We start from the raw sequence: 22,192 nt of genomic DNA on the forward strand, positions 1-22,192 counted from the left end.
TAAACACCATTTCGTATAATAGCATTCATTGAGCATTGTGCCTGGGAACTCATCATGACACATGTCAGCCCGGGGCTGGGGAAGCTTCCTCCTTTTGCAGCTCAGCAAAATATTTATACAGCGTCTTCTAGTAAACCAGTTTCTCCATGCTCCATATCTTAATGGCTGACCTTGCTCCGAGTCCCTCCTAAAATAGTGAGTGCAGCTTGGCTCCATTCAATCTGCCAGCCAGGTGGAACAGCTACCAAATTTGCTTCCCTGTTAGGTTTACTTTTTAAATTGCTATAATAGCCCTGCAGATTTATTGTTGCTTTAAGTAACTGGAACATAGCTTTAAAAACAACAGCCCATGTACCCAGTCCTCAAGCAGAGCACTGGGGAGCTAATAGGGAAACTGCAGGGGCTGATGGTTGCGTTGGAACTTTGAGTCTCTGGTACTGTGCATTCTGTGATTATTAAGCCCTGCAGTTGCTAAGAAAAAAAAAATATTTTTTTTCTTGCTTGCAGTATTTAAGAATAACATTTTTAAAAACCTTGGTGCTACAGAAAAAATAATATGAAATTTGCTGTTGGTGGATAGCCAGATGTGGGTACTGGAATGTCAACTAGTTTGCAAAGAATAGAAATATCTCTATTCCCCCCCCCCCCCCTCCCCTTTCCCTTTGACATTCAGCACCGTAGGGTCTCCATGACCAGGGAAAATTATGATGGCTTCTGGCTCCTGACCATTGCTGCTCATCAAAAGCTGTTCCACAGTGTCACAGTCAGCCTCTGCAGACCGCAAAACCAGTTGCAGCTAGAAAGTTTGTGTAAGATGTATAGAAGGCTGATTGAAAAGCAGCATGTTTCCAAGAATTCTCTATGTTTTGGTTTGTATAAGGTCTAAAATTTAAAATATGTTTCTCTTACCCCAAATAGATCTCAAGTAGTAAATGTAGGTGGGGAATTACAACACTATATGGCTGGTTTTAGGAAGGGCCCACAAAGATCTGTTCTTGGTTTGTGATAGTCAGGGTATTTCTCCTCGAAGAGCAAAAACAACAATAACAAAAAAAATTCCGGTATTTAATTTTATAGTTGTGGGGTTTGGGCAATGAAGCTAGACAAAGTAAGCCTAGAAAAAAGGAACAGAATCTTAGCAGAGAAGAAATCGGTCACTGGAACATCTTAACTGAGAAATGCTTCTTCTACCACCATTTGTAGTCTTTAAATCAAGACTGTTTTCTGTTTTCATAAGAGATACTGAAGCTCAAGGACAAGTAACGAGCTTGATGCAGAAATGTCTGAGAGGTTCTGCAGCCAGTGTTTAGCAGGAGGTCAGGCTTTATCATTTATCATGCTGTCTTTTGGTCTTAACGTTTGAGGATCTCTGAAGACCATATGAGATTGTGGCATCACGTTTTGAAAATCAACCTTTTAATCTTCCTGGAAATGTTTATTCCAAAAAATCAAGGGCCTTAACTACAGTATAATTGTTTTCCTGAAATTTTCTATCTGTAGTGCCCCATAACTGTGAGCATGAATGTTGTTTGCTGTTCAGTCTAGGGCTAAGAATAGGAATTCCCAAGACAAACGCTGGACTAACTGCACACCAGTTCATTGCTGTTAGGACTTGGCATCACAGAATAGCCCATGGAGCCCCCGCAGGTCATAGTATTTGGTTTGTGAGCTGTGCAGAAGCTCACTGTGAAAACAAACAAGCTCTTGTGCAATTATCATGCAGTTCATGTATTTTTAATTTAACACTTTTGCATCCAGGCTTGAACTTCCCTCTTTTTTGGATGATCACTTTTTTATTTCTGGGACCCTTCTCTTAAAATCCAGGTTTGGTTGTAAGAATGCCACTTACTTTTGCTGTGGGAAGGAACAGTATCTTCCAAACTGACTTTTAGGAGGAGAAAGGCAAAAAAACCAAAAAGGCATGTTTCTCTCTTTTTGGGTATGTGGTCAGATTGCTACTTGTCTGCCCAAACATCCTCTCTCTGCAAAAAGAGCAGGGCCATATTTACGGCTCTCCTCCCCCACAATCCTGTTGTTCTTGAATGAATGCAAAAGACTCAAAGAGGAAAATTTTGCAAAGCAGAAAACCAAGGCTGTAATTTCAGTTTCTCAGAAAAGGGCTCCTACCCAGATGGCCAATTAATTGCTTGGGTTCCTTCAGCTTTGGACTCTGTTGGTTTCAGGTGAGCAGATCTGGTAGGCGGTGGGGCTTTGTAAAGCCCAAAGGATGATTCAGCATCTTCCACCCCAGCTCAGGTCAGGCGGTTGCATCTACACCATTCTTGCAGCACCACCTTCTGGTCTGCAGCCCTGCACAATGGAGGAGCCATGGGCGATGCAGCAAGCGTGTTGGGAGGCGTGCATAGAGGTGCTCTTCATTAGCTGCAGCCTGAAGTGGAGGAGTGAAACTCCTGGATGGCTTGTGGCCAGCTACTGAGGTGGTGGAGTTGGGGGAAATCTAAGCAACCTTCACGTGTGTTTTTTCTACAGGGTTTCCGAGCCCTCAGGGTGCTGGGCTGCGACTGGGGTGCTGTACGTTGCGCACTGGTAAGCCAGTGTGCACAGGAGGTGCGGGACCACATCCTGCCCCCCGCTGTGGAGCACAACCCCATGCACCCAGGGCCGGCGATTGCAACTGAAAGGAAACGTGCAGAGAGAATTACTGATCTTGCAGACTGACTTGCCGAGCAAGGGGCGAGCGGCAAAGAAAGTAGAAGATCTAGTAGCTACCTGCCCTTTTACGCCATGCCGTGGGGGACTTTTCTCCTGCTGCACCTCATTTTCCCACCCCAGCAGCACGAGAGCCGCTCATTTCTTTTAATGACTTGCTCTTGCAAAAGTTGTAGTTGCAAAAGTTATTGACCTGCAACAGGGCTGGTGTGGCTGAAAGCTCGTCTGGGTGTTTCTGACTATGTCAATTCGTCTATTTAAAGACATGAACTCTTCCTCCAGACCTGGCCTTGCTGTTCGTTACATTAACAAGAGATCTCCGAGTTCTCCAGCTTAACAAGATGTGACTGGAGCCGTCTGTTCAGGGGCACGCAGAAACCTCATCTAACACCTTTTTTTGAACCTGTCCCCCACTGTTTTATACTTGTACTGACATAACTGTCCTGTTCAGCTGCCGAGCAGACAAAAGACTGCCTCTGCTATCTGCTGCCTAAAGCCAGTGAGTAGTGTCTGCAGAGACAGCAGCCGTAAAACAGACCTACACCAGTAAATGAAGGTCTGCTTCATTCCTGTCAAGGCCTGTAGCTATTCTTTTTTTTGCCTGCTAATGCTCAGGCATAAAGCAGGAATGCTGGCCCCTTAATAGATTTCTTTTTTTAATATATTTTTTTAACCTTTCCTAAAGAGGCTGGAGGCAATTTCAGACTTGCCTCGTCTACAAACATTGTTTTGCACATCGAGGGGAAAGTAGAGACAGAAGTCTTGTTACAACACTTGGTGCTTCTGTACAGGGTAGTTTTAACAGACATTCGTCTGTCTGTGGACCCAGCAAAAATAGCATGCTATGAATAATTGAAGTGGTCTTTATGTTAAGGTGGAGGTAGTCATGGCTCATTTTCAGTAGCCCTTTAAATAAAGAGTTGCTGGTTAGAGGATTAGTGCTGTGCTTTGTAGATGGTATTTTGCAAAAAATTGTTGCCACTCTGGGATATGCCAGGAGAGCCCATTGCAAATCCAAACGTGAGGATTACTAGATCTAACCGAAGCATCTGGACAAAAATTAGGGTGTCAGTACTCTCATAAACTTCTCGTGTTATTTGTCATGCTGCTACGGCATAGTCAGGAGGAGAGATGCATGCTGGCTGAAGACCCATTTTGCCAACAGATGTCAACTTGATGGTTTTAAGTGTTTTGTTTTTTAAAGTAGCCACTTAATCTAAAGTTCAGATGTGTAGCTAGGTGTGATCTTTGACCAAAGAATTTCTTTCTTGCATTAAAATAATAAGGGATTTTGTGATCTCTTAGCTGTTTAATCAGTTAGAGATTGCATCTTAGGTGAGGTTTTTAGAACCAGGCTTTGCAAAGCAGGAGGCTTTTTAGATCAGTAGCTGGGGCATCTGAGTAGTTTCTGGATTTAGGTTCTCTGCAGGTTTAAGATATGTTATTTTAATTTCTTAAATTAAAGAAATTTTTTTTTAAAGAAAAGAATCAGGTTGGAAGTGTTAATGAAAAACTTTGTCCATTTTTTCTTGCCAAAGACATTTTGATTCTTTTAAAAATATCAACAAATAAACGTTTTGAAGCCTAACTAGTTTCTGTTGAGCCCTGTGCTAAGCAGAAGGAATATGATCTCAGATTTCCTGGATGACTATGCACACAGATATATCCACCTTCTTTGCTAGGGATGTGGGACCAGGCTTTGAAAAATATTTATTTGCCTTGAAATCTTTAATATTTGACCTCCATGTCATTTCCTTAATGCTATTCCAACTCAAAGCCCTGATGAGCTCAGTTGTGAAATGCTGAAAAATATTTTAAAGGTGTCTCTGGTCACCAGCATGAGCTCATTTCTAATTAAACAGAAGCTCACACTTTATTTCATTAGAAACATGATAATAAATGTACACATAATTGGCTGATTCTTAATTCATTAGGTATTAAAAGCAAATTTCGTAAGTCTATTAGGATTAGCAAGTGGAGCTTTGTGTCACTGAAGTGATCTCGTTCTCCTGATCTACATTAAGATGTCATTTTGCTTACGGCTTTGATGTTAGGATAATTTATCTGGTCTATGGATATGATAGCAGCATATAGAGTTTCTGCTGAAATATTGCCAGAAGGTTAGCTCATACCCCAAATCAAAGGGAAACGGATCTTATGTAAGTTCTGTAGCGTCACATCTGCTTTTGGCAAAAATGGTGACTCTCAATGTCACCTCTCAATTCAGCAGCTCCATCTGCAGGTACCTCCACCAGGCAGATTTCAGTGGCCAATTAAATACTAATAAAAGTCACAAAGATTGAGTTGCTTCTCGTTAATACCAGGTTGTCTAAGTAACTGCCTTACAAAAGTTAACAGGTGGATGTAGCACAGAGAAATCACACACATTAGCTCTTCCTTTGATGTACTCAGGTGGCCCCAAATGAAGATCACCAAGGCCATTCCCAAGCTGTGAAGTTCAGATGTTTTTGCACAGTTGATTGTGAGTGGGATGAGGCTGGAAGTCTCATAAGCAGATTGTTCTGGGGTGGATCCTCTTGCTTGTCCTTCACTCCAAGTTCGTGCATGACCTACAGCTGTTGGACGTGATGTTGTGGTGGACTCGTATGGCTTTGTACTCCAGGTCTGCATCCTGAGGTGTGTTCCTGTTCGGAGCTCTCAAACCTTTACAGAGGTAAAGGGAAAGAAAATGTAAGGAAGTGGCATTGTCTGAAGCAGCCTGGAGACTCAGAGCAAGGAAAGGGCAAGGTAGCACCAGGCCTCTTGGTTTTTAAATTGGCTTTTAAAACTAGGAATGCCTGTTATATCTCGGGCATAGGCAGCAGTCTCCAGGTCTTCGTTTTGGTAAAGAACTGCTCTTTGTCCTGCCACATTGCTATATGTTCAGAAAATTTTTCCCACCAAAGTGGAGAGCAGCTTCCCCATCCAAAACCACCTCAGCTCTCCAATAGAGCCACCACAGTCCATTGGAAGCAGCAGATGCTAGAGTGAGTATTTGGCCTAGCTGCATCCCTGTGTAGGAGTCGGGGATTTTGACAAATTTTTGATTGATTGATACTTTAATTCAGTCTGATCTGAAAGAGTGGAGACTGGTGCAGAGGAGATCCTGTGTGGGGTGACGAAGACATGGAAAATCCTGCTCTGGGTTTTCTCTCATTCCCCCAGTAAGTGCTGGTGCTGTGGATTCCTGAGGAACAGGTTTATGAGGGGAAAACCAGGAATAGATGGACACACAGCCGATGGGGTCCCTATGTAAATATTTGCATTCATCTACACAAAGTAACTGTTAATAAGAGGCCAATCACCTGGAAATTAACCAAAACACATTCTGGTTCTCATTAAATGCCGCTTCGTTTCACTGGCATAAGGTGTATTTTTTTATGTGCATACAAGGGAGTTTTGTAGAGCTTATGATGACAAGGAAGCAAACACTGTCCAGACTTGATTCTTTTCTTCCTACAAAGCTAACAACATTCCCTCCAAACTCAGTCATGTTTTTTCTTTCTTTCCTGTTAAACAAATGTATATCTTGATTTAAAATTATTTCTGCTTTTTGTGACTTGGCTTGGCCTTTACTGGCAGTACGAGAGCTCTAAAACGTGACATTTTCCTCTGAATCTCCATGCCATCGGTGTGAGGAACACCAGGGTCTTCCAATGGTGACGTGTCTTCACACCCTTCGTAGCTGTTTGCAAAGAGCTGTGCAGCTTGTAATTTGGAATCACTAATGTACATATATGTGCGTGTGTGTGTACAGACATCTGCAGTATATATATTATCCTTCCAAAGTGAGGTTTGAGGCACATTGATGGGGAGGAGAAATTGAACGAGCTGCACCATCTATTGCAGCTGGTTCTCAGTTCGCTGGTAGATCTGCTTCCGTCTGCCCAGCTGCCAATGCACAGCGTTTCAGCAGCTCTGCGTTGTCTGAGAAAATATTTATCTTGAGAAAAGTTGCGTTAATTAAACTGACTCTTCTACCAATTCCCCTGCCACATAACGAAAACACAGCAAAGTCTTTATCAAGGAAGCTTTTCAAGATGAGGGTGGCATTAGGGACAGGCAGGCACTTGCTCAGTGTGTGTAATATGGATTTCTATTTTTTTTTTTTTCATTCTGTTATGTGACAAAATATAAATGAATTTCAATGTATGCTCCCAACGAGTCAAGACTGTTTCTGTAAATAGGAGGTTGCCAGCCTGGTGATAGGATCAGAAGCTCTGTTTTTGCCTGTAGGGAATAAAAGGACCATTTTCTTTTCTTTCTTGCTTTCTTTTCATTGAGGATAGGAAAAACCCCATTGCCTTTGGTCCTGAATCTGTTGGGGAAGTTTCCTTGTTGAATTACTTCCACTGAGCTTCCAGGGTTTTTTCCACTGTCACTTAAACAGAAATCTTTCAGCATCTCCTCTTCGTGTTTGGTTAAATAAGATGCAGACTGGCATAATACAGTGTTGTGTATTGCTGTTGTGTCCAGAAAGTAACACGCTACTTTGGAGGAGCTCTCTACCAATTATTTCTTTTTCTTGTCAGGGGCTGCAGACAGATGCAGTAATTCCCCATCTACGTCCTGCTTGTGCATCATCCTAATTCAGAGGATTAATAATGTATTTATATTTCTATACTATCTTCTATCCTTACTGGATATTAGAGCACTTAGGAACTTTTTTAACTCAACGCGTCACTTCCGATGCTGGAATACTGTGCATGGGGAGAGGGCAGCTGGGCAAGAGCACGCAGCAACCTTGCATAGTATTGCAGGGCAGCAAGGAAAGAAAAACCTCCTGTCCAAGAGAGTGTGGGAATTTCAGGCTGTGGTTGCCCAGAAGGGCTTATAGGCTCTTTAATGATCGGTCCTCAGATTTCAGTCACAAACTTCCACCAACCTCCCAGCCTGGGGGCACTGATGTAGCTGCTCCTTGTGGGTAGGGCAGCCGTCTGCTGAACCTCCGCCTGGATTTCTCTGCAGACCTCCTAGCAAAATACCAACATCTTCCAGATCCTGATGTAGCCGGTGAGATCTGGTGAGGTCGTGACCTGAATTGATGCAAACTTTTCACAGCAGCACGGATCACCCACCTGGCATGCCGTGGTCTGGGGAAGTGAGGCAAATACATGAGCTCGCTTTCTGCTGCGTGGAGAAGGCGGCGGCTTTCCTCTGGCTCTGAGCCTCTGGGCAAACTGCAGTTACTCAGAGCGAGTAACTCGCCCTGGGTAGCATGGAAGTGGCATGAGAAATGGGTGTGCTTTGGCGGAGCTCCTACCAGAGTTACGACAGTGATAGATAGCGAGAGCCTGCAATGCAAAACTCAGATCCTTTGCCTCCGCCTGGCTCTTGTGCTCACCAGGTTATAACTCAGTCCTTTTGCTGGAGGCAGCAGCACGCAACCTTTACTGAAGCCGGGCAGGCAGGGGAGGTTGCCCACTGCTGCCTGCTTCCCGTCACCAGGGTCGTCGTGCAGGTTCACAGTGTGGCTGTGCATTTGCTCTATTTTACGGTGGTTTTGGTGTTTGGGTTTTTCTGAGGGGAGGGGGCTAGCATTAAGGACAGATGGGTTCATTCCCACATGCCTTGATATTGCAGTTTATTGGGCAAAAGTGACTTCTTTCTGCTCCCTTCATGTATGATCACTGCTTTCCTCCTGTCTCTTCCCTTCTGCGCTCACAGGTCCCTGGGACGATGGCTTAGCAAGGCAGGGCTGAGGGATTGATTCAGCAACAAGCTCCTCAGCTTTGGTCCTGTGTCAGCACCATGTTTTCTAAAGCAAGAGCAATGCCAAGCTTCATGGCAGGGGTACTTTATCAGCCTCGATCCCTCTCTTTTTTGCTTGAGGGGGGAGATAAAAATCAGCAAGCTGAGAGAGCAAAGCTTTTTGTGTTTTCTGTGGAAACTTTCTGCTGAGCATGTGTTAGTTTTGCTGAAGCTGTGGGGGAATGCTGTGGTGAGCGGGCCAGTCAGTCGCCTCTGTGAGGAGCTCTGGAGGTTGTGGCCTGCGTGCTTTTGGCTTATTTCAGTATTGTACATGTCGAATGTGATACTCCAGATTTTCGTGGCTGCCTTTCAAATGCTTCTCACCTTTACCAGTGACTGGCATTTAACCTCTGGAAGGATGCAGCCCTTGGCACATCCCAAGAGTTTGCTAAAACCCTGTGAATTTACTTTGTTTTCTCAGAGAAGGAAATGACAAAAACCCATAGAAATTTTAGAAATTTTAAGTATAAACCAGAAAACATTAAAAGGAAAAAAAAAAAAGTAACTGTATGGGCTAGCCAAGACAAAGTATGAACACCAGAGTTGGGCTGTCAGTAATACATATTACAGAAATGAACCTGCCACCCATTGGTGAATTATGGCAGAGGTCCCCCTCCGTGCCATCCAGACAGGACGGGAGATGCTACATCTGCCAACAGCGGAGCCTTGGCTCGGGCAGTAGCTGCTCCCGCTTCCAGCTCGGCTGGTTTCTGGTTTGTTTCCCGTGTGTCAGCCAGTAGCAGCTGTCAGAGCATCTTCATCTGCTAACAGCAATGGATTACAGAAACCAATGTAAAGATGCCCTTCTGTCCACAGGGCCTTGGAAATGTGTGTGCGGTGAGGGTGAGGGTGGGTGGAGGTGGCTGAATCTTGAGGCAGACCATTGTGTTGTCTTCAGGTGTTAGATCAGGGTTTCTGTTTGCCACCTCTGAGCTGTTCATCTTGCAGGCTGGGGGTTGGAGGACAGTGCATTTACAAGGCACTGTTTGCAGCCCAGTTCTACTGTCTCATGAACATGTTGCTTAAAGAATACCCAGTTTTTCAGACCTAATGTGTATCTGAAGGGCAGAAAACTGAAACTCCTATGTAATCTTGCATGAATGAATTCATCAGGAAAAAAAATTAAGTCACTGGAGAAAAGGACATCAGTTTGGATGTATGTATGTGCTGACATCAAAAGGATGGCAAATCAGAACTGGTGAAGCCTAAGCAGTTGTTTCTGTTTTGTCAATTAAAGCAGTGAGTTGATTGAGCACTGTGTGTTGTTGCATAGTTTGATGTGTATGTAGATATACACAAAGGTGCAAATGCATTCAGGAGCGAATGCTTCACTGCCCCATTTTGCTATGCCTGTATAACGAGAAGGAGCCTTATTGTGGGCTTGGACTGTAATTCTGCACTGGGATAAATGATAATGCAGCTTGCAGCCACCGTCGACCTCCACTCCCAATGAGAGATGTTGTTTGTATAGAGAAGTTTTCTGTAGCATTTCTTCTCCGCGCTTCTGTATTCAAAGCAAACTGGAAGCTTTTTGTGATGTCAGCTTGAAGATCACTTTGTCATTTTAGTGAGGTTATACAATAATCTTGGAGTCTGTTTTAATTTTATTTTGCTTAAGTTTTATTGGATTTTGCTTAATTGCTTCTGCTTTATTGTTAATGAGACAAAAAGCAGTTTGTGTTATAGCTTGAAGAGTAAAATTATCAAGGAGCAGAGATGGAATTTGCATGTTAAAAGTTTCTTTTTATTGTTTTCACTGTCTTCAAATTCCTCATTTGGTTTTGTTCAGTCCTACAAACCTGCTGTGCCCTGCAGGCAACATCACTGACCTGTCTGTGTCCTGCAAGGACATCCTTAGGGCAAACTCATCTGGACCATGGCAGAAGGATGAGTTCTCCATGAGGCAGGATGGTGTGCAGCCCATACTCATACTTGGTCAAGGCAGCGCCTCGCTGCCTGAACACTCCGTCAGTCCTTTGTTTCTGATCACTTCTGCAAACAGCCACAAGTAGCCCTCTCTTCTTATATTTATGAAATACACCAAAATTCCTCATTTTCCCTATTGTGGAATGGCTTCAACTCCTGCAGTAACCAGCTGTCAGAAAACCAGAGGCTGAGTTAAACAATACAGCTAACAAGCCAGTGACACTTGTTGGTTGGGTTTTTTTTTTCCCCCCAGTATTTTTTCTTTGGTCAGGCCTGAGGGGAATACTACTCTCAGGAAGCCCATGAAATGCAAAATAACTGGAAAGGAAATTATATTAATTCAGCTGGTGAGCATCACGTAAGAAGCTAGGACATGCAGGCTTGTGCTTGGTGTTACCCCTGCTGTGGAGAGCTGTGGAAGGCTAATCGAGTTATTACTAGCTCCAATCTGAAAAGAGCACAGCTGCAACCTTTTTGCAGAGCTTTCTCTGTGTCCTTATGAAGCAAAACCATATAGGAGTTACGTAGTCTGGAGTGGGGTCTAAATCATGGGTGGTAAAATCTGTGTGTATAAAACACTGGAGAATACTCTGCAAGGAATGGGAATTAATCTCTTTATTACACACACAGTCATGACTTCCTTGCTGCTGCTGCCTCTTTTCTGTCATTCAGTACTGCTTTGCATAGTGATTAACTGACCATCTAATTTACGTAGATGCAGGCTTGCCTGCTGGGTAACCCCTTACTCCATTAATTGTTCTCCTGAGGTCAATGAGAGAAGAGGTTCTAAATTGGTCCCTTATGGACAGCACAGTCCAGATGTGTGAGTAGGAGCCAGGACCTGGGACTTGCTGTGTATCATTGCAGAGTAAAACGAAATATGAAAAGTGCTGGGACAAACTTGTTTCCATTTTGGTAGTTGATTTGGGGTCCATTTTTCTCATTGAGTGCTAAAATCACTGCTGTGTTACTGCGGTATTAATTTTGGTTCTCAAATACAGATGATGCACTCCGCCTGAAGCACAGCGGGGTTCTGGGTCTGGTATGTATTTGCATAGGGCCTGACAAGATGTGTGCAGTGAGCCCAGACTCCTACGCATGCAAAACGGCAACTTCATGACCTGTGCTTTATCTGACTTGCTGCAGGTCTGCAGACCAACCTGGCTGCAAGGGTGCAATGGGTCTGGCTGGGATCCCCTCCTCGCTCCAGTGGCTGCTTAGAGGTCTTTTCAAACTGGAGCCCCATGCTATGAGACAGCATTGAGTATGATGTCTGAAAGTTGGCCTGTTAACTGTTTCTTAACAGTTTGGCAGCCTGACCTCCATTGTGGTTCATCTGTCTTTGTTCAACTTCCCGTAGTGCATTTCCTTCTGCTCCGTCCCAACTCTTGAGTTCACCAGACAGCGAGAGGAGTCAGTTCCTCATGGCAGGAGAAGCAGGGTAGTGACTAGCTGCAGATATGAACCTCCACCCTCCAACTTCGGAGCAACTGAGGCTACTCTTATATTAGTAAATAAAAGGAGCCAGGATCAGTTTTCTGAGCCTGAGGGCCAGTGACATGGAAGGACCTCACTCCATCTCAGCGTCTAGGCTTTGTGTGTGCTCTCTGCAGAAGGATGAGCTTCATCTTGAAGCAAGATTCTGCGTCTTACACAGCAAAATAATCTGGGACACTCCCTATATCTGCCTGGGTTTTACATTATACCTCCACTATCCATCAGCTGGTTGGCTTTTGCACAAGGCAAATGGAGAAGTGAGCAGCCAGCTTGCGCTCAGCAAGACTGTCCAGACATGGCTGTGTGCATCCATGGAAGAAAGACAAGGCAGTCTCTGAGGCGAGGTTCATCGATAAGTCAGGGGAGGGTCAAGGGAAACCATTTTCAGCTGATCTCTACAAAGCTTGCTGGCCATGGGACCAGGGACTGTGGTATTAACTAAAACCTCATTCCCCACTGATTCACCCTGCAATTATGAGATTAAGGAGAAATCATAAACTCCGTCTGAACTGTAGTTGTCCCTTTCTTTTTTTTTTCACTCCTGTGGTTTGAAACTATGTAGAAACGTTTTGGAAGGTTTCTCAATACATGGGTTTAACCATAAGTCTCAGCAGGGGGAACATATTATCGGGGAAAGGCAATTACTGCTTTAGCTGCATGCAAGACACATTACCTTGGAAAGAATCACCATCTCGCCAATAGCTGGCTTCCCACTCTTGGCTTGGCAGGTCTGGAGTGTTCAATTCAGATGAATTTTGAAAGAATTATTACACAGCAGTAGTTTCAAAATATTAGTTTACTAATGACTTTCTTGCACCAATGAGTGTGTGAGAAGTGAAAGCAGCAAAGATTTTTACAGTCCTCTGGAGGAGATGTGAGGGTGATGCACATAATCTCTTGATCCTTCTTCACAGTCAGAAGCGTTGAATGGTTCTTGAGGGTCATCTTAAACATTGTGAGAGAAGTTGGTTTTCTTGAGTTTTGTTTGCAAGAAAACAGGATTAGTTTCATTACAAATGTAAAAAAAAAAAAAAAAAAAACAACAAACCCTCTGGAATATGAGTGGAATATTGGCATGCCCTTCCTGCCTGCAGGAGCCTGGCTTCAAATCCCAGTTGTGCTTAATGATGGAAATGGAGCAGCCGTGAGCTGGTCCAGGCAGCACGTGCGAGGCTGTGTGCAAAAGCTGGGTCCGCCTTAAAACTGTACCAAAGGTTTGCACTGGATGGGGCAGAGCTGAGTACTGGCCTCTAAGGTGGGATGAAACTGCTGTGACTTCTGTGTTCTGTGAGTGTGATCAGGAGGAAGGGAGCTCTCAGCTGCTCTTTGCCATATCTGGGTTCGTGGTGCAGAGTTCGTGGTTGCTCCATCTCTGGCTTTCTGGTGGTGATGCTCTCCAGGTTGCACAGGGCTTGTTGCTTTTTTTTTTCTTCTAGTTTCAATGGTGATATTTCTGGGAATATTTAGCTCTAAAATATGCAGATTTTGCAATAATTACTTTGTTCCAACTCAAATGCTTTTCTGGAAAAACCGTTTTAAGTTATGAAAATAGATTAACCCTTTGCACATGCCTTGCTGGCAAGATGCAGAGTTGCTTTTGTCTGTCTGCTTTCCTTGTGGTGCAGGTACTGGTGCCCTTTGCTGCCTGGAAAGGTGAGAAGGGAAGTTGCTGAAACCATGTGGGCTATAAGTAAAAGTTAATAAGCACAGCATTCAATCCTAGACTTTTTAATGAGCAGAGAAAGTCTCCTGGATGTCTTCCTGTCTGTTTCTAGTTATATGGATCCCTGTTTATCTCTGTGGGTCTCTCCCTTCCCAGAGTATCCGAGGGCCTCACAGACATTAATGGATGACTCACAACACATCTGTGAAATAAGGAAGTATCCCCGTTTTAGAAACGGGGACTAATGCGGACCGTAGATGATATGACTTGCCCAGTTTCACACAGGAAACGTGTAACCGAAGCGGGAATTGAACCCAAGTCACTTGAGTTTAGCACTGGATTGCCTTTTCCCCTCAGCAAGTCCACAGCAACCCGGCAGATGTTGCACGTGTGAAATTGGTTTAAGAATCAAATGCGTGAATCATATTGGTAGATGCCTGAGTTTGTAGCTTTAAAACAAAAAGCTGCTGCTTCCTGAAAAAAAAAGAAAGAAAAAAAAAATCCTTTTGTTTTTTAATTTTTATTTTCTAACAATCAGCTGCCACTGAGAAAGAATAAAACTTGCTCTGTGCATCTGCCCCTGGATAGAAGGGAGATCTGGCAGGTGCATTTCAGCCGGGCAGGGTTTGAATGCGCCAAGCAGGTCAGGCAGCGGCGAAGTTCAGACGCGTCGAGCAAACGGCTTCCCCCAGGGAGCACGTCCAGCCTCCTGCTGCAGCGCCCTTCCTGCTCGCCTGCGCCGTGGCGGGTGCTTCCCCGGGACAGCCATCTCTGTACCATTGTAATCGTACACTCCATCCTCACTGACAGCGCTGGGCAGCTCTCTCGTGCCTGCAGCCTTTCCCCCGGTGGCTCTCGTCCCTTCCCCTCCCTGCTTTGCCTTTCCCTCTGCCTCCTTGCCCCATTCTGCCAGAGGACCGGGGGCACGAGGTGGGGTAAGTATGGCGTGGGACACCAGCTGGAAGCAGGGTTAGAGAGGAGGGGGCCACGGATGGAGACAAACCACCTGAGCGATATTCACACTTCATATGAATAGACTCATTTTATCATTGAGCCGGAGGAGCACAGAGGGAGTGATCTTTTGCCAATCCCAAATGTTGCTCTGAGCAATGGAGGGTGCGGGTTTTTTTCTTTCTGTCGCTGCTTTTTCAATCAGCCGTACCCACTTAGGGAAGCAGCATTTGTCCCAGAGCATGGGGGGAAGGTGAGCTGGAGGTCAGCGTGGAGGTCGTCTCGCCCCTGTGCACGAGGCTGTGCTTCCCCCATGTTGGCCCCACACGCCTGCTCGGAAGAACTTCAGCTCCCATTAGAGCAGAGTCCTCCTTTCTCCAGCAGAAGCAGATGTTGGAGAGAAAAGAGGAGTATTGCTTGTTCATGGCCCCTTGGGGAGGAGGGGAGGAGGATTAAAGGGTCCCACAGCTTCTTACCCCCTTCAGTCTAGAAACTGCTCTTGTAATTGGCATGATGCCATTGTTGGCAGTGGTTTGGGGAATTTCTTACTCAGGGGGTGGCCTGAGGACTGGCTGTCCAGAGCAGGCACCATGGACATGACGATGATGTATAGACTAGGGATGGGCAAGGGGACATTAGGAGCTTTTGCAGAGCCCGTCAGCATTAACTGCTGCTGTACGTCTCCTCCTGCAGCAGTGTCCGTGTGCATCTGCCCTGCTTTGCTCACATCCATCTCACCTCTGCCTGTGAGCGCATCCCCTTTCCTCTCTTAGTGTGTAAGCTGCTCGTGGCAGCATTTATTTTCTGTGGTATGTGACACTGAGTGCATCTTTGGAACTCACAGATGGATAAATTGTGGCTTCTGGAAACAGCTGATTGCTGGGTCCAAACTCTTCATTGACCCTGGGTGTTAGCAAGAAATACCTGTGTGACCCCGTGGTCTCTTGGTGCACGAAGTTCAGCAATGAGTCTGTCCAGCTCATGGCTCTTCACCCACAAAGCACAAGTCCGAGCACTGGGCTGAAGGTGGGTGGGAGCAGGACCCAGGGCATGCTCCTCTCTCCACCGTCACACAGAGCTGCAGGGTGAAGGTCCCATTTGTTTCTCCTCTCTTTGACTTGTGACTACAGTGCTCCTGGCTGCGGGGTGGGCCAGACCTATCTGGAAAGAAAATACACCATGCTGGTGATGGGGCTGGGACAGTAACTTGGAACATGGGATGTGGGATCCAGCTTCCTAAGGGGCAGGAGAATCAAGTCTTGCATTTCATCACCACGTGCTTCACGGTGGTGCAGGGGGCACCTCTTCTCTTATGGATGCTGTGTTCATAACACAGCATGGAGGCACCAGCTGATTTCAGGTACCAACAGGCTTTAAGTGGTTTGAGTTGTTGTCTGAGACTACTCGGCTGGATTTTAGGAGGCGTGGCCCCAAGGGAGGTGGAATTTCAGCCCTCTTCCCAGCCCAACGAGTGCTCCTTGTGCCAGGGTTTGTGATGGCTGCAAGGTTCAAATCGAGTTTATGACACTTCACCAAACTTGTTTCCACTTTGAGCTTGGGATTTGGGAGGAGACAGGGCTGCGTTCAGGCACTGCAGTACCATCCATCCGCTGCTTTGTTCTTCCTAAATTTACAGCTTCTGGGAGTCTGGATGGCAAAACTGGAATGAAAACCTAAGTGGTGAAAAAATGACCTTTTTTCATGGCTGTGGTTGGGCACGCTCCTCAGGTGAGAGGAGGTTGCTTGCCAAAGTGTTTAGTTTCCAAACTCATTCTTCTTTAGATGTTTGTATGTCCCTATCTGTCTGGACAGAATTGGCATCTGTGTACAGAGGTGCACGTGTCCATCAGAATGTCCTGGCACATGCCCAGGGGTTCTGCTGTCTGGAGAAGTGGGCTGGTGAGGTGGCTTCCCGCTGCAACTGCATCTTTACACAGCTGGTATGGGCACAAGGAGGTGGCACCGGGGCTTGCAGCACTGCGTTTTCAGGGGGAGGAAAAGGATGGGGAGGTGGAGATCTGACTAGCATGATCAGGTCTGTGGTAGCAGGAGGTTGGAGCGATAAGGAAGGTGCAGTCCAGAATTGGACACAATATGATAAAAAGGCAAGGTGGCAGCAAGCTGGGGTTGAAGGCAGGTTGAAGAAGGTGGCAGGAGTGAAGCTCAAAACTTCAGGAGTATTTGGGCATGTGAGCTGTAAAGTCAGAGGTTGTCCTGCAGCAGCCACTTGTGGAAGGGGCTACTGTCTCTGAACATGAAGCCCCTTGGAGCTTTCACAAATTCATAGAATCATTAAGGTTGGAAAAGACCTCTAAGATCATCGAGTCCAACCGTCAACCCAACACCACCATGCCCACTAAACCATGTCCCTAAGCGCCTCATCTACTCGTCTTTTAAATACTTCCAGGGATGGTGACTCCACCACTTCCCTGGGCAGCCTGTTCCAATGTTTCACCACTCTTTCAGTAAAGAAATTTTTCCTCATGTCCAATCTAAACCTCCCCTGGCGCAACTTGAGGCCGTTTCCTCTTGTCCTATCGCTTGTTACTTGGGAGAAGAGACCAACACCCACCTCGCTACAACCTCCTTTCAGGGAGTTGTAGAGAGCGATGAGGTCTCCCCTCAGCCTCCTTTTCTCCAGGCTGAACAACCCCAGTTCCCTCAGCCGCTCCTCATCAGACTTGTTCTCCAGACCCCTCACCAGCCTCGTTGCCCTTCTCTGGACACGCTCCAGCACCTCGACGTCCTTCTTGTAGTGAGGGGCCCAAAACTGAACACAGTATTCGAGGTGCGGCCTCACCAGTGCCTAGTACAGGCACTTGGCCTTGTTGAACCTCATACAATTGGCCTCGGCCCATCGATCCAGCCTGTCCAGGTCCCTCTGCAGAGCCTTCCTACCCTCGAGCAGATCAACGCTCCCGTCCAACTTGGTGTAATCTGCAAACTTACTGAGGGTGCACTCGATCCCCTCATCCAGATCATTGATAAAGATATTGAACAAGACCAGCCCCAAAACCGAGCCCTGGGGAACACCGCTCGTGACCGGCCACCAACTGGATGTAACTCCATTCACCACAACTCTCTGGGCCCGGCCGTCCAGCCAGTTTTTGACCCAGCGCAGAGTCCACCTGTCTAAGCCATGAGCCGCCAGTTTCTCCAGGAGAATGCTGAGGGGAATGGTGTCAAAGGCCTTGCTGAAGTCCAGGTAGACCACATCCACAGCCTTTCCCTCGTCCACTAGGCGGGTCACCTGTTCATAGAAGGAGATTAGGTTGGTCAAGCAGGACCTGCCTCTCATGAATCCGTGCTGGCTGGGCCGGATCCCCTGGTTGTCCCGCTCATGCCTTGTGAGCGCCCTCAAGATGAACCGCTCCATAATCTTCCCCGGCACCGAGGTCAGGCTGACAGGCCTGTAGTTCCCCGGATCCTCCTTCCGGCCCTTCTTGTAGATGGGCATCACATTGGCAAGCCTCCAGTCGTCCGGGACCTCCCCCGTTAACCAGGACTGCTGATAAATGATGGAAAGCGGCTTGGCGAGCACCTCCGCCAGCTCCCTCAGCACTCTTGGGTGGATCCCATCCGGCCCCATAGACTTGTGAGTGTCCAGGTGGCATAGCAGGTCATTGACTGCTTCCTCTTGGATTACGGGGGGTTCATCCTGCTCGCCGTCCCTGTCTTCCAGCTCGGGGGGCCGAGTACCCTGAGGATAACTGGTCTGCCTGTTAAAGACTGAGGCAAAGGCGGCATTGAGTACCTCAGCCTTTTCCTCATCCTCGGTGACAATGTTCCCCCCCGCATCCAGTAAAGAATGGAGATTCTCCTTGGCTCTCTTTTTGTCATTCATCACAAAGCCTGAGAGACCTTAAACTGCTTATGAAAACCAGGGTTTCTGTGCAATCAGAATTGTGTTCTGGAGGTGCTTTAGTAAGCAATATGTGCTGCCAGCCTTTGTTCCTTCAGTGGTTCAGAAATGCTATGACTATGTAGGAAAGGAAGAGAGAGGTGTTTAGTCCTGATTGTGTTATTTTCCAGTGGCAGGTTCAAACCCCTCTGCTGCAGAGTGGGTTGTACAGGTGCCACTGGACACAGGATTTGTGATGGGGACATCAACTTGGAGGAACCATACATTCTCCTGTGGAATTGCAATGCTTGTTGTCTGTGAAGGAAACGTCTTTTTCTTTGCATGTAAAGTATACTCAGAGCATGGTCCATACTCAGGGTCATTTTTTAAAGTAGATCTTCATTTGGAATGTTGCTTTCCTTTATCTAAACCTGACCCATGTGCAGATCAATTCAGTCGTGTTAGGAGCTTTGTGGAAAGTAAGTATGGAGGAACTGAATGGCTTACTTAAAACTAAAGGTGGTCTAAATGCAAAACTCAGGACTAAGTACGAGCTTTGGAGGAAGGGCTGCAGCACCTGCATGCTGATCTGAATACTCAGTATCTGAGCAGACCTGAAATCCATGCCAGGGTGTGGAGCTTTTGTCTTGTCTGCACTGCTTCTGCCTGCGGCTGACACCAGCCAGGCTGTGGTTTCCCTTGCAGCCTTGTCCAGGAGGAGGAATACCCCATGGCGATGTGTTTTCTATGAGCGTGCACGTCACCGTCAGGGTAAACGTGCTGAAGGAGGTGAATGCAGTCACCAAGGGCTTCTCCAGCTGTTGGGACTGAGTTTGTGTACTGTTTTGGTTACCAAGCAATCCTCTCCATCAGGGCACCTGATGTAAGTCCTGTGTGCTCTCTGCTGAGATGGCATTTTAATATACATGCATTACGATTCCAACGTGCTGTTTCTTTTACAGACTGAATTAAATCGTGGGCAAACAAAAGAGAGACACCGTCAAAATTACAGAATACCAAGTCCAAGTCCACTGTAAGTAATCTCTGTTTTTACCCTAGTGACTTATCCTGGATGTGTGCACTGCCCTTTGCAGTGGACTCAACCTGGGAACAGGACTTGCTTTTCTGTTTGTCTGGTTTACTTTGCTTTTTCTTCAGTCTATTTGAGAAACTTTTGCCTGGTGAGTCCTCCCAGTGCTGCAGTAGCATTTATTACTCAGTCTAGTTACAAGAGGTAATGACAGGAGATCTACTACTGCTGCCCGCTGTTTGCGTTGTAAATCCCTCTTAGTCATAAATCACTTTGAATGTCTAAGGTGGCATCTGCCCTTTTTTTCAAGACCAGAGTTGGGATCTGCTTGCAAAGACCATGATCTCCAGGTAGCAGAATGCCCTACCACCCTGTGCTTTGCCCATCACCTTATCTGCTTTTATAAAGTGTGGGCTTGCAGGTTTTTTGTAAGAACTGAGGAACATCGTAAGCTACTGAAAAAAGGGATCTGGTTTCCCACGGATGTGTCTCTCCAGATTGATTAATCTGTAGATTAAAAAAGGGTAAATACTGAATGTGGCTTTTCTGTAGACAGGACATTTTAGTGCCTGCCAGTAAGAAGGGAGCTGTACCTGTCCCTCAGCGGAGCAGAAACAGGAACTTGTGCTTTGCCTAGTTCACTCACCTTCACAAAACTTGTAAGATTTTAAAATATATTTAACATATGTCAAATATGTTGGTCATTGGTTAAATTTTGTTAGAATTGGCCAAATGGCTTAAAAGTTATCATGAGGAATAAACAGGCGGATATTCTAGTAGCACACCAGGCATTCTCACATAAGCCTGGCATCTTTAAAAACAGGCTAAAATTTGGTGTATAGAAGAAAATGCTGTTATGGTTGGAATAGTATAGAAAAGGCAGAGTTGTAATAGCTTCCCACTAATTACACTGGATCTCAATCTGGCTGGGACAGGACCAAACAGCGGAGAAAATCCTTCCATCTGCTTGAGTATTGCAAACAGCAGAGCTTTGCCACCAGCAGGGTTTTAAGGATCCACTGTAACGAGATGTTTCGGTGTCCCGGAAACAAAAGGCAAGTGACAGAAAGCCAAGCACTGCAGTTTTCCACATGTCACTGGAAAGGAATGAATTCTGAAGGCCAACCACAACGCAGAGAAAGGCCTTCAAATGTCTTTTCAGTGATGTTCCTATCTGGAGCTCAGGTGTCAGGTGCAGCCTGCAGCATTTGTCTTCCCGCTTGTGGGAGGACTCAATACCAAATCCAATGGTAAAGAGCTTGTTTGGGTGCATGGCTGCATATATGTGGTGATAGTCCCAGGCACAGAGGGACCAACCTAAGGCTTGACACTGGTTAGCTCTTCCTCAAACCCTTTGGGAGGATTGGGACAGACTGTATGCCTGGGCCTCTTTACAGGAATTCATTTCAGCTGTAATAAGGTAATTCGAAATACCAACAACTGTGACTTTCTAAAAGAGCATTTCTAAGCATTTTATCTCAGGCTTTAGGGTAAAATTCAGGTCCCATTAAAATCAGAAGGAATTTTGGCATTGATTTCTTTCATCAGGGTGGCAGTCTCTGTTTCTGTCATTGCGAATGAAACAGGCATTTCTGTTCATGTTCGCTCCATTGCATTTCAAGTAAAACCCTAAGAAATTATGTTTGAATAGAAATAATAGCTGGAATCCCCAGTTTTAGTGCCTGTACTTTGGATTTGGCCACAGACATGCAATGTTAGCAGCTGGAAACCATGTGCCATAAAATCCATGTGACTTCTTTCTTAAAGATTTGCTGACGTTGTGCCAATGCCATGCACTGCCTTGCTGTGCGTTAGCTGCTGTTGTGCTGTTCTACAGAGAGCGCAGTGCAGAATACATGCTAAGTGAAAGTGATAAGCAAAAATAGTAGAGGCATAACACATGACGGAGAGAAGAAGCTACTCAGGTCATGAGGAGGAGGGGATGAAAGTAAAAGCAAAAGATGTGCCTTTTCTGAGAAGAAATGGGAGAACTGGGAAAGTGTAATGAATATTAAAAGGCTGAAGTCTGAAGATAGATTTTGACTGAGGTAAAGAGAACAGAAACGGGAAGGAAAATGAGGAAGAACGGTTTTTCCCCCTCCCCGCATTAGTCCCATTGCATTTCCAGAAGCAGCCAGTAGGAAACTGTCTGTGTGCAGAGGAGCTCTGCGGAGGGCTGACCCGCGCCAGCCCCCTCGCCTCTGCCAGCTGGAGGGAAGCATCAGGCAAAAGAGAGAGCAGCGGGAACAAGATCTCTTACCTGATGTAATGCAGTGAGACGCTCCTTAGCTACTCTAGGTTGTATCTGAGCTGGGCAGAGCAGTGTTAGGCATCCACAACCAGCTTTTTGGAAGCTCTTATTCCCTTCCTCTACTATATGTCGAACTTCACAGGGGAGAAACCCTCCTACAATTTTTAGCTGGGTGGACTTTGTTTTTTCTGATACTTTAATTTGCATTGTTGAATTTTCCTTGGAGAGGTATTAATCTGGAGTAACTGCATCCAGCTAGGAGAATTATCTTTTGCTATTGCCATTCCAGGGGCCATTTCCAATAATGGAAAAAATATGTAGAAATTAGGCTGAATTGCCCCAGAATGGCTGTGCTCACTGCTGTAGGCAGCAGGTGTGCTTGTTTGTTGACCAATTCTTTAAATGTTAACTTTTGTGCAGAGTTCCTAACAAAATCAGCTGGGGCCCATGTGTTCATCAGAGGAGGCTGAGGATGGTCTGAACATTTGGGATGATATTGCATCATCTCAGGAAGCTTCCTCACAACCTTAATTATTATACACTTAGGAGTGGATATGGAGCCTATAGGAGAAAACACAGTATTGAAATGTTTTTCAGGCATTCTTGAATTGG

General features: G+C 45.8%; 1 protein-coding gene across 3 annotated transcripts in view; it reads left to right on the forward strand.

The window, feature by feature from the left end:
- The window catches only part of HIVEP3 (HIVEP zinc finger 3), a 277,971-nt gene that overhangs the window by 184,583 nt on the left and 71,196 nt on the right, over positions 1–22,192 (forward strand). For all 3 annotated transcript variants that reach the window (XM_076357530.1, XM_076357531.1, XM_076357529.1), the window contains one exon: positions 19,262–19,332. The gene's annotated coding sequence lies outside the window, so the exon portion shown is untranslated. The remainder of the gene's footprint in view (positions 1–19,261; positions 19,333–22,192) is intronic.

Source organism: Aptenodytes patagonicus, chromosome 21 (genome assembly GCF_965638725.1).
Source record: "Aptenodytes patagonicus chromosome 21, bAptPat1.pri.cur, whole genome shotgun sequence".
Lineage (NCBI taxonomy): Eukaryota > Metazoa > Chordata > Aves > Sphenisciformes > Spheniscidae > Aptenodytes > Aptenodytes patagonicus.